Source organism: Oryctolagus cuniculus, chromosome X (assembly GCF_964237555.1).
Source record: "Oryctolagus cuniculus chromosome X, mOryCun1.1, whole genome shotgun sequence".
Lineage (NCBI taxonomy): Eukaryota > Metazoa > Chordata > Mammalia > Lagomorpha > Leporidae > Oryctolagus > Oryctolagus cuniculus.
This window is the reverse complement of record NC_091453.1, coordinates 81,361,843-81,374,896: the sequence shown is the minus strand read 5'-3', so window position 1 is coordinate 81,374,896 and position 13,054 is coordinate 81,361,843. Positions and strand designations below refer to the sequence as shown.

Below are 13,054 nucleotides of genomic sequence, written 5' to 3'. Positions count from 1 at the left end.
CTCAAATGTTATTTCCAAAGAAATACTTGACTATTTCTTTGTTTCTTCTGTAATTGATTCTGCTTCCACGATGAAAACCTTCTGTTGTAACTAGGAGCACAGGCTTTGGAGTTGTACTTGTGAGGATTTGAATCTTGGCCCCAATAGAAACCATTTGTGCTACCTTGATCATGGATCTCTCTAAGCCTTATTTTCAGTTGTTTTGTTAATGAAGATAAAAATAGAATTTACCTCATAGGGTTGTTGTGAAGGTTACATGATTCACTATTAGGAAAACTCTTAGAAACATGCCTTAAATACAGTATACAGTTAATAAATATTTGTTATTGTCATTATTATTGTACTATTATTATAGGATGCTGACTCCCTAATCTATATATTTAGTTACAACTTCTATTTTGTGTTATTGACCTTTATATCTAGTTACTTAACATCAGTTCTTGAATGTCCCACTAGTACCTTGACCTCAATATATCCCAAACCTAACTCATTATCACTCTCCTATATCCACATTCCTTCACCCTAACCTGCTCATTTCCTTCCATTATTCCTTATTCTTGTTAACTATAGCACTCTTCTCTCAATGACTTAACTGAGAAAGCTGAGTCAAGTTTCATGTCAGAAAAAAAGTGTCATGAAACATCCAGCTTTCAAGCAAAGATGAGACTGAACATTTTCAATCTTGTCAGTTGGGAGTTGAGATTAGCTATGTGGTAGATTTGAACTTTCTCCTCTTTTCCCTTTCTTTATATTGTTCCCTTCATTCTTGTTACATTGGTCTATTCTCTCTCCCTTAAATTGATGTGCTCATTTCTAACTCCTCACCTTTGATCACACAGTTCCTCTCATCTGAAATGCACCCCCTGCTACATTTCCAAATGCCATCTATCATTCAAGGGCTAAAACACCCAGGAAGCCTTCCTGACTTCCCTACTCAACAAAATAAGGTATATTTTAGAACAGAAAAATTCATTGTTTAAATCAAATGTTGTTATTACAGATTTCATACTTCATAATTCTTTCTGTCACAAGAATGTACGTTGCATTGTTTTAAAAAGCGTATAAGCACCTTAAATTCATAAAGCATGGCATGTTCTTCTTGTGAATTCCCTATAGCGCCTTATACAGTTCTTTTGCTTTCAGTCACTCTCTGCTGCTGTCCCCACCAAGTACAGACCACAAGGATAAACATTAAATGATTTTCTCTCTTTTGATGGGGGATTTTAGTCCACTTCTCTCTTTTCCTTGGAGATTTTAATCTATTTCTAACAATAAAAATGTTAACACTTATGTCTAAGATGACCCCAAACTTATCTTAATTCCTAAACTTTCTCATGAGGTCCAGTTCCACATCTGAGAAGTTTTTAGTGGCCATTTTCACTAGGATGTGTTACATTGAGTCCAGACTTAATTCTACATGGAAACCTGCACTCAGCTTCCTGTTTTTCTCTAACTTCACATTTCCTTATGATATTATCATTTCCACTATCCAGATAAAACTTGCACTTATCTTTGACTACTTTCATCACATATGTATAATCATCCACCATAGATACTTACCTACTGCTCCTTCATAGTGTATTTTACACCATAACCTTTCCATAACCACTGCTGTAGTAACAAAAACCATAATAACAACCACAAAAGTTAACATGGATTGAGTGTTTATTATGGCCAGGTACTAGACCAAGTGCTTTACACATAACTCATTTAAACCTAGCTGAATTCCTGTAAAGTAGGTATTTATTGGTATTCTCCTTTCATAGATGAGAAAACTAAGGCCCTGAGTGGCAGAGCTAAAATCACAGCCAGATTCCTTAACTATAGTGCTACTTCACTTACCTAGAAGTTTTTTTTAAAAAAAGATTTGTTTATTTGAAAGGCAGAGTTACAAAGAGAGAGGGTGAGACAGAGAAAGGGGGAGAGGCAGAGAGAGGTCAGTCCCCAAATGACTGCAAAGGCTGGGGCTAGGCCAGGCTGAAGCCAGGAACCAGGAGCTCCATCTGGGTTTCCCATAGTGGTGCAGGGGCCCAAGCACTTGGGCCATCCTCCACTGCTTTCCTTGGCACATTATCAGGGACCTTGATTGGAAGTGGAGCAGCTCGAACTTGAACCGACACCCATATGGGATGAGAGCGTTTTATGTGGTAGCTTTATGCACTATGCCACAAAGCCTCCCCCCTAGATTTTTATAATTGCTTCCTAACTGGTATTATAACATTGATTGCTCCTCTATCAATCCTACCTGCACACCAATTCCAGAATAGTCATCCCCAAACATTGCTATCATTTTCTCATCCTCAAATCCTTTTGTACTTCACTAAATTAAATCCAGGCACAACCTAACATTTAAACTTCTCCACAATCCTACCAAATATAACTTCCTATCTACATCTACTAAAAGTATCTACATATATTTTCATGAATGGCTTAAACCACAGTGCTCTACTCAGCCATACCAGGATTTTGCTTTATGTTTGCTCCCAGCTTCCCACTCACTTTTGGCCAAGTTGCAAGTTCCTTGAGGGAATAGAATGGGCATGGATGGTTGCATTCCCCACAGTGCCTTCCACTAAGTGAATGTTTGTCAAGTGACTAAGAGTAGGGGTCCAACAGTCACTTGAAAGATAGAATGGTTTAATTACTCCTTACCATAGTTTAATTACTCTCTTTCCTCCCACTAGTCCTCTAATTTTTCTCTTCCCTGCAATAACTGCCCCACAACAAATGTGAACAACTTCTTTACAACATCGGCATCCTGGGATGACCTTTACCTACCAATTACCACTTTATCAGTCTTTCCCTAGGTTTGTCCCCAAACATACATTTTTATCTTTCTATTAATCTTTCTTCATTCCTTCATGTTTACCATTAGACTAAAATGTGCTAATCTAGGAAAGGCTTCTGGAGATGACCACTGTGTAAAGACAACAGCACAGTCTAAAGCATAAAATTCTCTGGTGGCTCTTGAGGTTAAATACTTTACATAAGCTTCAGAGTTTCAGGCCATGTTCATCACTGACTAGGGTCCTCTGAACCATGGTATCCATGAGATGACAATGGAAGTTCCATCTGGGAAGCTCAGTTCCATATCCTGAGATACTACAAATACTGAGATGTTCATGCATCACAGAGAGAAAGCATTCACATTTGTATTGGCTTTCTAAGTATTCCTTTAATGCTTGCTGCTTTCTGGGCATTGCCACAGATTAGTAACTACAATGCTGAGAGAGAGCATGGAATTCTTTTGTATTTTGAAAAATATGTTCAGAAAGGTCACAGTTTTTTAGTGTGGGCAGAAATTCATAATATTTTTAAGGACTCTAGAATATTTATCACACCTGACCAGCGGTTCCAATTATTTCAATCAATATTTATCAATTTTTGCAATTATTTACAGTAAGAAAAACATTTTATACTAGTACCATTAATGTAAACATGTAATGTACACATACACACAAGCATACATATAGTATTGAAAGTGTTTCACAAAACAGTGCTTACTCTTACTAGATACGCATTTTTCTCTTTTATTCAATTTCATTTAAAAATGATAGTTATAAACTACTAAACTGATTTTATAGTGTACTAATGAATCATTGCCAGTATATTGAAAAAACACTGGTTTAAAAGATAGAAACAATAAAAAGAAAGTGATATGATGTTGTGTTTTGTGCTACCAGAAGCCAAGTGTATACTGCATATTACTGACATGCAGGGAAGAAGAGGTTCATAAGTTATAGCTAATGACCAATGATCATAATAGGGACAACCAAAATAATTGCTCTTACGTAGTGATTTTTACATTTTATTCAATTCTTTGTTTGAACTAGACCTGTCATCTTTTATTTTCAGTTCTTACTGTTGTATAATATGCTACCCAACTATATGGTGGGTAGTGTGTTTCAAAGTTTACAATTATGTAAGAGTTCCATGTTCTTTTGCAAAATGGAAACCTGTGTCATTTTTTTCAGATTATTGATAAATAAGGTATTGGGTTCATTTGTACTAAAGTATGATTACCTCCTTACTATATGAAATAATAATAGAAATCATATTTTGAATTTGTGGCTCTTTTCCTCCTTTTCCTGCTTCTTATTCCATTTCCTCTTCCTCTTCTCTCCTTCCACCTCTTCTTCCTTCCTTTTCTTCTTTTATTTCTTTCTTATCATTTTTCTCCTTCTTCTTCTCTCCCTTTCCCCACTCATTTGCACTTCCTAGAGCTCCAGAACTCTAGAATATTCAGATAAAGTTTATGGGTACCACAACAATATTGAAATATCAGGGTTATATAATGTATAGAGCATTTAATGAACATCATAGGGCCAAAGGGAATACAAGGAAGTTTAAAACTAGGTGGTTATATTATAAAGTGCTTGGGTAATAATTGACCCAAAAGTATGTCCCTTAACACAGATGTTAGTTCTTCCAAAGTTGAACTGTAGTGAGAATGCAACAAAAGGACAGGATAGATTTCAGCTAAGTTTGGGAGATTTTGTTATGACATAAAGATATTTCTGTATATCTATTCATAGCTGTTCATTTTTTCATTAAGAAGTTCTAGAAGGAAAAAATACAATGGGAGGGGGTGGTGGCAACCAAGCAGGTGGGAAACAGAGTAGGAGCAAGATTGGTCACTGAATACTCTTTGATATATTTTGATTGTGAACCATGGACTATTGTTGTAAATTACATATTCAAAAATGTAAATAAAAATAGAAAACAGAAGCTGTCCCTTTATCCACAAAGAGTATGTTACAAGATTACTCCAGTGAATAGTTGAACCCTATATATATATATATATATATATTACTTTTTTCTTAAACATAAATACCTATGATAAGAGTTAATTGATATCAGCACAGTAAAAGGTTGACAAAAATAAGTAATAAAATATATAATAATTTAGTAGAACAAGTTTAATTATATATTGTAATAAAGCTTATGTGAATTTGGTCTCTCTCAACATATTTTATTGTATTCATTCTTCTTTTTGTGATAAGGCCATACAATGCCTATGTGATGAGATGTGATAGTTGATGTGATAACTATGATGCCTACTAGTAACTTGATTAAGTTACTATTGGGTAGACAATGTATACAGAATGGATAAGCCAGACAAATGGGAGAGTTGCTAATTAGCTGTCTTTAAAAGATGGGAGATTATCTTGGGTTATCTGGGTTAGTCCAACATAAACACCAAAAAAGCAGAAGAGGAAGGCATAATGGTCAGTCAGAGAGAGAGCGAGATATGCAAAGGAAGAAAAGGCAGAAGAAATTCAGCATGAGAAGCATTCAGCTAGACCCTAATGATTTTGAAATTGGAGGAGTGGGACCATGGACCATGAATGTGGGTGGCCGCTAGAGGTAGGAATGGCCTTCAGCTGACAGCCAGCAAAGAATTGGGACTTCAATCCTCCAACCTAAAGAAAGTGGATTATGCCAACAATCTGAATAATGGAGGAAATGGATTCTTTCCCAGAGCCATCAGAAAGGAATGTGGTCCTGCTGCCACCTTGGTGTTAACTGAGTGATCCCTATGTCAGACTTTTTACCTACAGAACTACATTAACCAATCTGCATTGTTTGAAACTGATAAGGTTGTGTTATTTATTATGGAAGTAATAGAAAATTAATACAAAGGTATTCAAGAATTCATAGTACTTGCTATTGTTTAGTTAGAGTGATAACAGAAATCTTATAAACGAGTGATCCATAATGTCTACTGTAAGTTTATTGGTGCCATACTAAACTGATTTCTCTTAAAAATGAATGGATGTTGAGCAACCTCAGTTCCAACAGAAGCTAGAGGTCTCAAACATGCCAAAGGACTGAAACCCAAGAGCCATAATCTCTGTCTTTGAAGTCAGCCTGCCCAGATTACACATACCAGCCACTAAGTCTTCATAGAATCAAGTGTATTCAAATTTGTAAAAAAGCAATAAAACTTATATAGAGTTATTGGAATTTATAAATTTATAAATTCTATACCTATATTATTTTACAGCTCTCTGCTGTGGCCCGGGAAGGCAGTGGAGGATGGCCCAAGTCCTTGGGCCCTGCACCCACATGGGAGACCAGGAGGAAGCACCTGGCTCTTGGCTTCAGATCGGCGCAGCACACCAGCTGCAATGTACCAGCCATAGGGGCCACTTGGGGGGTGAACCAATGGAAAAAGGAAGACCTTTCTGTCTCTCTCTCTCTCACTATCTAACTCTGCCTGTCAAAAAAATAAAAAAAATTAAAAAAAGGAATAGAAGCAATCTGCCCCAAGATATTATATCCAATGGCTAGTTTTCCAGAAAAATAAAATTATTGGTCATGTCATATGAATTATTATAATATCTTCTATTTATTGAGTGTTCACCATATACTAGTGTCTCATTTAATTTTCACAACTCAGTTACAGTAGATACTATCATTAATCTTCTTTTATCAGATGAAGAGTCTAAGAGACAGAGTATGTTGTACATGTTTGAAAACCTTGTGATTTGTAATTAGAACCAGGATCTGAATTCAGGTCTGTGTGATTCCTCAAACCCAGCTCCTCCTGATAAACAGAACAATCCTGTTGGCTGACTCTTCTTAACAGAATTGTCTTACCCGCATTTAAAGCTTTTTATAGTGGATAATGGGAGAAGCAGACCTGAGTAAAATTTACATTTTTATTTTAATCGATAAGTAGCAAGGATTATATTTGCATGTCCAATAGGTAGTTGTTTATTTTTAACATTCAGATGCTTTTTTGGGGGGGTATGCTCTGGCTTAGTGCTTCTCAAATTTTAGTATGAAAATGAATCTGATAAATAAAATTATTTTTGAAAGTCATTCAGAGGGAGGTATTTGCCACAGTGGTTAAGATGCTGCTTGGGACACCAATGTCCAATATTGGAGTGCCTAGCTTTGAGTTCTGGCTGTGCCCCTGATGCCAGTTTCTAGCTAATGTGCACCCTAGGAGGCAGCAGGTGATGGCTCAAGTAAGTTGGGTATCTGCCACCGATGTGGAGACCTGGATGGAGTTTCTGGCTTCTGGCTTCCATCTGGCCCAGTCAGAGCTGTTGCAGACATTTGGAAAATGAGCCAGTAAATGGGAAATCTGTCTGTCTCTGTCACTGTATTTCTGCCTTTCAACTAAATAAACAAACAAAATAAATGCTATTAAAAAGAAAATGACTCCTTGTGGATCTTCATAGAAAAACATATTCTGATTTATTCGGTGTGGGAAAGGGCCTGAGGTTCTGCATATATAGATAACTCTCAAGCTTGAGTGGTAATGCTGGTGTGGAGACCACACTTAGAGTAGTAGCAAGGTTCTAGCCAACTCTATCCTAGTATCTTTCCTAAGTTTGTGATAGTCTCACAATAATGTGGAAGTTCTTCATATTGTCCTTTGGAGAATACAGCAAACATGTTTGCATTGGCCTATTTTCTCAGATTCTGAAACAATTAGGGGAGGATGATGGAAAGTAAGCAGCAAAGCTAAAGAATGGAGGCAGGTAACAAATAACCTCCTGCAAACCTTTTCTTCTTCACTTTCTGTGCCGTAGGCCACCTGCCTTGTCTTTCTTATTTCCCTAACTTTAATTATTAAAGAAGTGTGTGTTTGTGTGTAGGGGGCAGGTGGTGGATGCGAAGGTAAGTCACAAAGACATGGCAGAACATGTAACATACACATGTAAATATAAATATGCTAGAGAAATAGGGGTTGTGCTCTTAGTAAACTTGGTTTCAGTTACTCCTTGATTCCTTGGAATGATCTCCAGAGAGTTTTAGAAATTTTACTCTGTATCAGCAGATGGTCCTGGGTTCTTGTTTTGGCTTTGATTCTAGCTAGTTCTATGATTTAGACAAGTTATTCCTACTCTCTGGGTCTCAATTTCTCCATAGGTGAAATAAGGCAATTGGACCCTGATAATGTCCCTACTTGTTCTTCACCATCATATTTCCTTGTCCTAGTTAGACAGAAACTTAGGAGAATTGCATGGGCCACCAGCATCCAAGAGCTAACTGCACAATGGATGACAGAGAGGCAAACTTAAGGAACTTGTAAAGTTCCTTTGACCTAGTGAACTCTATTTTTCCCCTTAGCCTCACCAGATGTTATGTTCAAAATCATCTGTTCTTACTCAGTTGAGCATGATGTGTACATGTTTGTTTATGACACCACAGCTGAGTCATTCAGGAATGACTTGCTGGAGGGACGGATCTGCTGGTCTCACTGGACAGAGGGCTTGATGGCTCCATCAACAGAAGGAAAACTTCATAAATTTTAAGAAGGATGACATGGATGATTCCAGCAGGTAGGAAACTTTGATGTGTTGGATAGCTCCAATTTAGCCATGACCTGGAGTTGATCAGTTGCAACTTCTGCCTAGAATGAGGCATCATTTCTCTCTGTAGGCTGCAAACATTTTGATACTCTTCTATGAAAATCTGGAAAATGACTGAGACATATTAGATTGGTGGCACTTTGGGGCTCAGGGTGCTTTGAGGAGAGAGATCCTATCCCTCATATTCCCTAGCAGTTAGCAGGAGGCATCTGAATGGCCTAGTGGGACTCAGCTGAAAGTGGAAACTGTGGCAGATGTAAAGCAAGCAGAAATGCTCTGGTTCCTGTCCTTTGGCAATGGAGCTATGACAAAAGACAAATTAGAATGTTTGGAAACAGACCAGAGCAGGTAGCATGACATTTTAAAAATATACATTCAATAATGAAGCACCTGTATGGCCTATAAATTTAAATTTAATATGATAAGAAGTAAAATGAGATGGCAACACGAAAAATGCACTTCAGGTTTCCATTTCCCTAGTCCTCAGGAATTCTTTCACCTTTTGCTTAATGTTTACAAGTAAAATCACAGGCAATTTTGGGGTGCTTCAACATTTGAGGTGATTTTCTGGATGATATCTATTTCCAGCTAAAGCACACATCTGGGTGGTTTTCTTTCCACATGTTTCAAAACATCTTTGGTTTTCATCTTCATCTGCTCTGCATCTAATTTCCTGGCTCAGCCTTTTCTAAGAACTATGTGTCTGCATGCCATTCCATTTTCATTGGTTAGTTCTTGAATGGGCAGAAACATGGGATTACAGCTCTCACAACTGGAAAGGATGACAGATATTATCTGGTCTAGGTCTCTGTGTTGAAGTATACACTTAAGTTAGGTCATCTGTACCAATGAAGTTGGAGGCTATATTGGTTCTGAATTGCTACAACTGCCCACTTCCTTTTCTCTTGAGTAATCATCAATGAAAACCTACCTTGGTGGCCAGACACCTACATCACCAAGAAGAGAGCAAAGACCTCCACCTCAGATTTCATCTCTACTGATACTTTGAGTTCTTCCCCAGTCATGATACTGCCAGTGCTTTCTTACCTATTTGCAATCTGTTCTTTGCTATCTATGAGAAAGTATAATTTTAACCTATCTAAGAAGATAGTTGCTTACGATTGTCTAAAAATGTAACGGAATGGGCACTTTTGCAGATCCTACTTGAGTAATCCTCGTTCAGCTTTTTCTCGGCAGTAAGCATTATAAGAAATTTCCTGATGCAACATAAACAGTTCCACTCAATGCAGAATCTGTTTATCTCATTTGCTGAGTTGGAAGGAGGTAATTCATTGTATTTCCATAAAGTCGGAATAAATAGAAAGTTCAACAGAAGGTATGGATGCTTTGTAAACACAAATTCAAATCTCCCCCTGCCTCCCCACTCCAACTGTACTCACACAGAACTCAGATTGTAGGAGGGTGATTTGGGTACTGGAAAAATCATATACACATGGAGGTACCTTTATATCAATATATGTATAGTGTAAAAGTTTATGAAAACAGCATCTCCCTGAGAACAAAATGCAGATTTCAGGTGACATTCCATTCTTCCTTCAGCCTCACAAACAGCATCAGAGGCTCCTCTTGACCCTGCGAGTTTCCCTCATTCCAGGCTAAACATGAAACACACTTGCTATCAAGTGAATGCATTACCATGTCTTTTGGATTACAATAAGCGGGTTTTAAATACATCATTTGTGTCTCAGCTTTTTAATAGTTTATGGGAAAGGACACATGAGACAGATCATTTGTAGAACATTGAAAAATCTGAGACAAACTATAGACAACTATAAATGCTGATATATCAACATGCCATTGCTACTAAATGCCATGAAAATAAATATATGGCAGTAGACAAGTAGGTCTGGGTACCACGTCAGTGCAGTCATTATTTCTTATTTGAAGCCAAGGCTGACATGCACAGTCTCTAAAGGGAACAGTATTGATTAGTCTGTCTCTCCTACTCACATAATAAACTCGGGTAAAGTTCAGAGATTCTGTCTTCCAGGCTTGTTTCCCAGCTTCATGCATTTCATGAGGGAGTGATAACCTTGCTAAACACTTGGCTATCACCAGGTACATGACTGTGGCCCAAAGAGCCCAGGTTGGCAAAGGGTGGGGGAGGCCCTTCTCCCAGTTTCATTCTCAGAGACCATGAGGAAAGATCAGGATCTGTAAATTCAGTTCAGTACCTGCATATGTGAGACATGATCATGACCATTTGTCCAAGTAAATGAATGTGAATGCATGTGTGTGTGTGGAGGGGGGCACTTGGACCAGAGATCTGACTGATATCCTCCCATTTGCATCTCTTGGTTCCTTTAAGGAAGCCAAGAAAATACATGAATGTGGCCATTTCTTGAGTTTGAAGCTACCAAATAGAAAGAAGGTAAATGAGGGCTCTGGTCCCTGAGCCCCCATGTGCCAGCCCCTGGCTTTCTGCAGCTGAAGGTGGTCGTTGTGAAAAGGGCGAGTATCTTTATCTCTACATTCATCTCAGGCAGATGGGGGCAGTGCTGGGAGTGGGTTCCCTGGGAGCTTAATATCTACCCAAAGACGGAGCAAATGACTTTCCAGGCAGGGGTAAGGAAAAGCTCTGTTTTGGTAGACCATTACCAGTGGAAAGGATGCTTTCGGTCATTGCTGAGAGCACCTTGCGTTATCACGCCTAGATCTTTCCCCTTTTGCATCTCCTTCCTCCTGTACCCAAACAATCTGTTGCTGGCCTCCCTCTGCTTCCCACCACCCCAAGCTCACAACCTGGAGCCAGGGAGCACCTCCCAACCTACAGCAGCCCAATGCTTCATTCAATCAGCACTTCGCTGGTCCTCGGCAGCGCTCTGGCAGAGAAAGCGGACTGCACCCGGTCTCCTGGCGACTTACCCCGGACGAAGTGGTTTCTTCGGATCTGTGTCGTTTGGTATCCTCTAGTTAGGGTGCGTGGTGCGGCAGCTTTGCTGGACTCTCCTTCCGCAGCAAGCAAGCAGCCGTTGCCTGGGACAGCCCTGGGCCTGGAGCTGCCGGGTGGGTGGGCTGATGAGCACAGAGAAAGGGGGCGGGGTGCAGCGCGAGGCACCAGGTACCCGCTCCTACCTTGATTTCTTCCTTCCCTCTTCAGTTATTTCCCAAACTTCCCTGTGACCGATTGGCCCTCCTCACCTTTCGCCTGAGCCAGCGCCCCTAAACTCTGTGCTCTACCCGTGCTCCTGCCCTGTTCGCGCTCCCTTCTCCCAGCTCTCGGACTCAACCTTTGCCTCTTCAAATGCATGCACTCTGCACGCAACAATAAGAGCAACGGAAGAAGCTGACAAGGGGAACTGGAAAGGGGGACCTGATACAGTAGTATGCAGAGGAGGGAGAGAGAGAGAGAGAGAGAGAGAGAAAGCGAGGGAGCGAGGGAGCGCGGGAGCGCCAGCGGGGGAGGGGGCGCTCACACTCTTACGCGCACGTCAAGCTCTGGCTGCTAGGTAAAGGCTGTCGGGAGCCCCAGCCACCCATCCAAATCCTTTTGCTAGCCTAGAGATTTCTGTCCCCTGCTCCCGCTGCTTCTGGAAAATGCTACACAGCTAAGGGAGAGGAAAGCAAAGGGGTGGGGAGGGGAAATCAAGGAGGCGCGCTCCCTTCCTCCTCCCCACCCCTAGCTCCCAAAATGTCCAACCCGTGCTCTTCCTTTTCCCTTTTATCTGCTCCCTGCTTCCCTCTGCTCCTGCTGTCTTTCTCCCTCCCTGTAGCAAGCTGAGAACACCCGTCGCAGTTGTGATGGGTGTGTGTGTGTGTGTGTGTGTGTGTGTGGAGAGAGAGAGAGAGAGAGAGAGAGAGAGAGAGAGAGAGAGAGATCCAGAGCGCCCGAGCGAACAAGCGAGCGCTGGAGCCCTGGCTGGTGAAGCACCTCTCACCTCCCCCAGTCCGTGGCCAAAGCTTCTCTCATTCTCAGCGCTGGCGGCTGGGGCGGGCGGGGCGGGGCGGGGGAGGCGCGGAGTGGGAGGGAAAGAGGGAGGACGGGGCAGCCTGCAGGGGCAGCAGCTCCTGCCTTCTCTGCAGCTCAGCGGTCAGGGGTGGAAGGAAGCCGCAGTCTCAGCCCCAAGTCAGCCCCCGCTGCCCCGTCCCACCGTCTCATCACTCCCCCCTCGGTACGGCATTTTCTGTTTCGTTCATTTGCTTCCCCAGCTTCACCCTCCCCTGGGTGGGTGCAGAGACCGGAGGGGCGGAGGGAGGCTGAGCGCGGGCGCGGGTCGAGGGGACAGGAGTGCCTCAGGGAGCTTGATTTGCAGAGTCAGTCCTTGCCCCTTGGCCTTTGAGCCTCCTACTTTGGGTAGTGACCTCTGCCCACCTCTCTCATCCCGGGCTCTAGGTTGGCTGTGGCTGAGCTGCGCCGGCGGCCACAAGTCATCCTGGGGGAAGGGAAGTTAAGCTGGCTGGAGCGCGGGCGGGCAGCTGGTGGGACAGAGGACAGTGAGGCCCTGAGTCGCCGGGGGTTGACTTGGGATCGTCCCATACCGGTTTCCATCCCCGAGTCTAGTTGAACCTTGTGCAGCGCAACCTAATTCTCCCATCCGTGCCCCTCTCACCTATAAGATTGGTTTCCAAAGACAGTCTACATTGAGGCAGGGAGGGACAGTGACAATGTTGGATGAGGGGGCAAGTTGCTTAGTACTGCCAGTGGCGTAAGTGTGATGGAGGGGAAAGGAAGGAGGGCGGTGTCACCGGACACTTGGGCGACT

General features: G+C 41.5%; 1 protein-coding gene across 1 annotated transcript in view; it reads right to left on the bottom strand.

Moving 5' to 3' along the window:
* Positions 1-11,971, bottom strand: part of TRPC5 (transient receptor potential cation channel subfamily C member 5) — a 324,899-nt gene extending 312,928 nt beyond the window's left edge. The window contains 1 exon segment of the mRNA NM_001082779.1: positions 11,217-11,971. The gene's annotated coding sequence lies outside the window, so the exon portion shown is untranslated.
* Between the last annotated feature and the right edge of the window lie 1,083 nt (positions 11,972-13,054).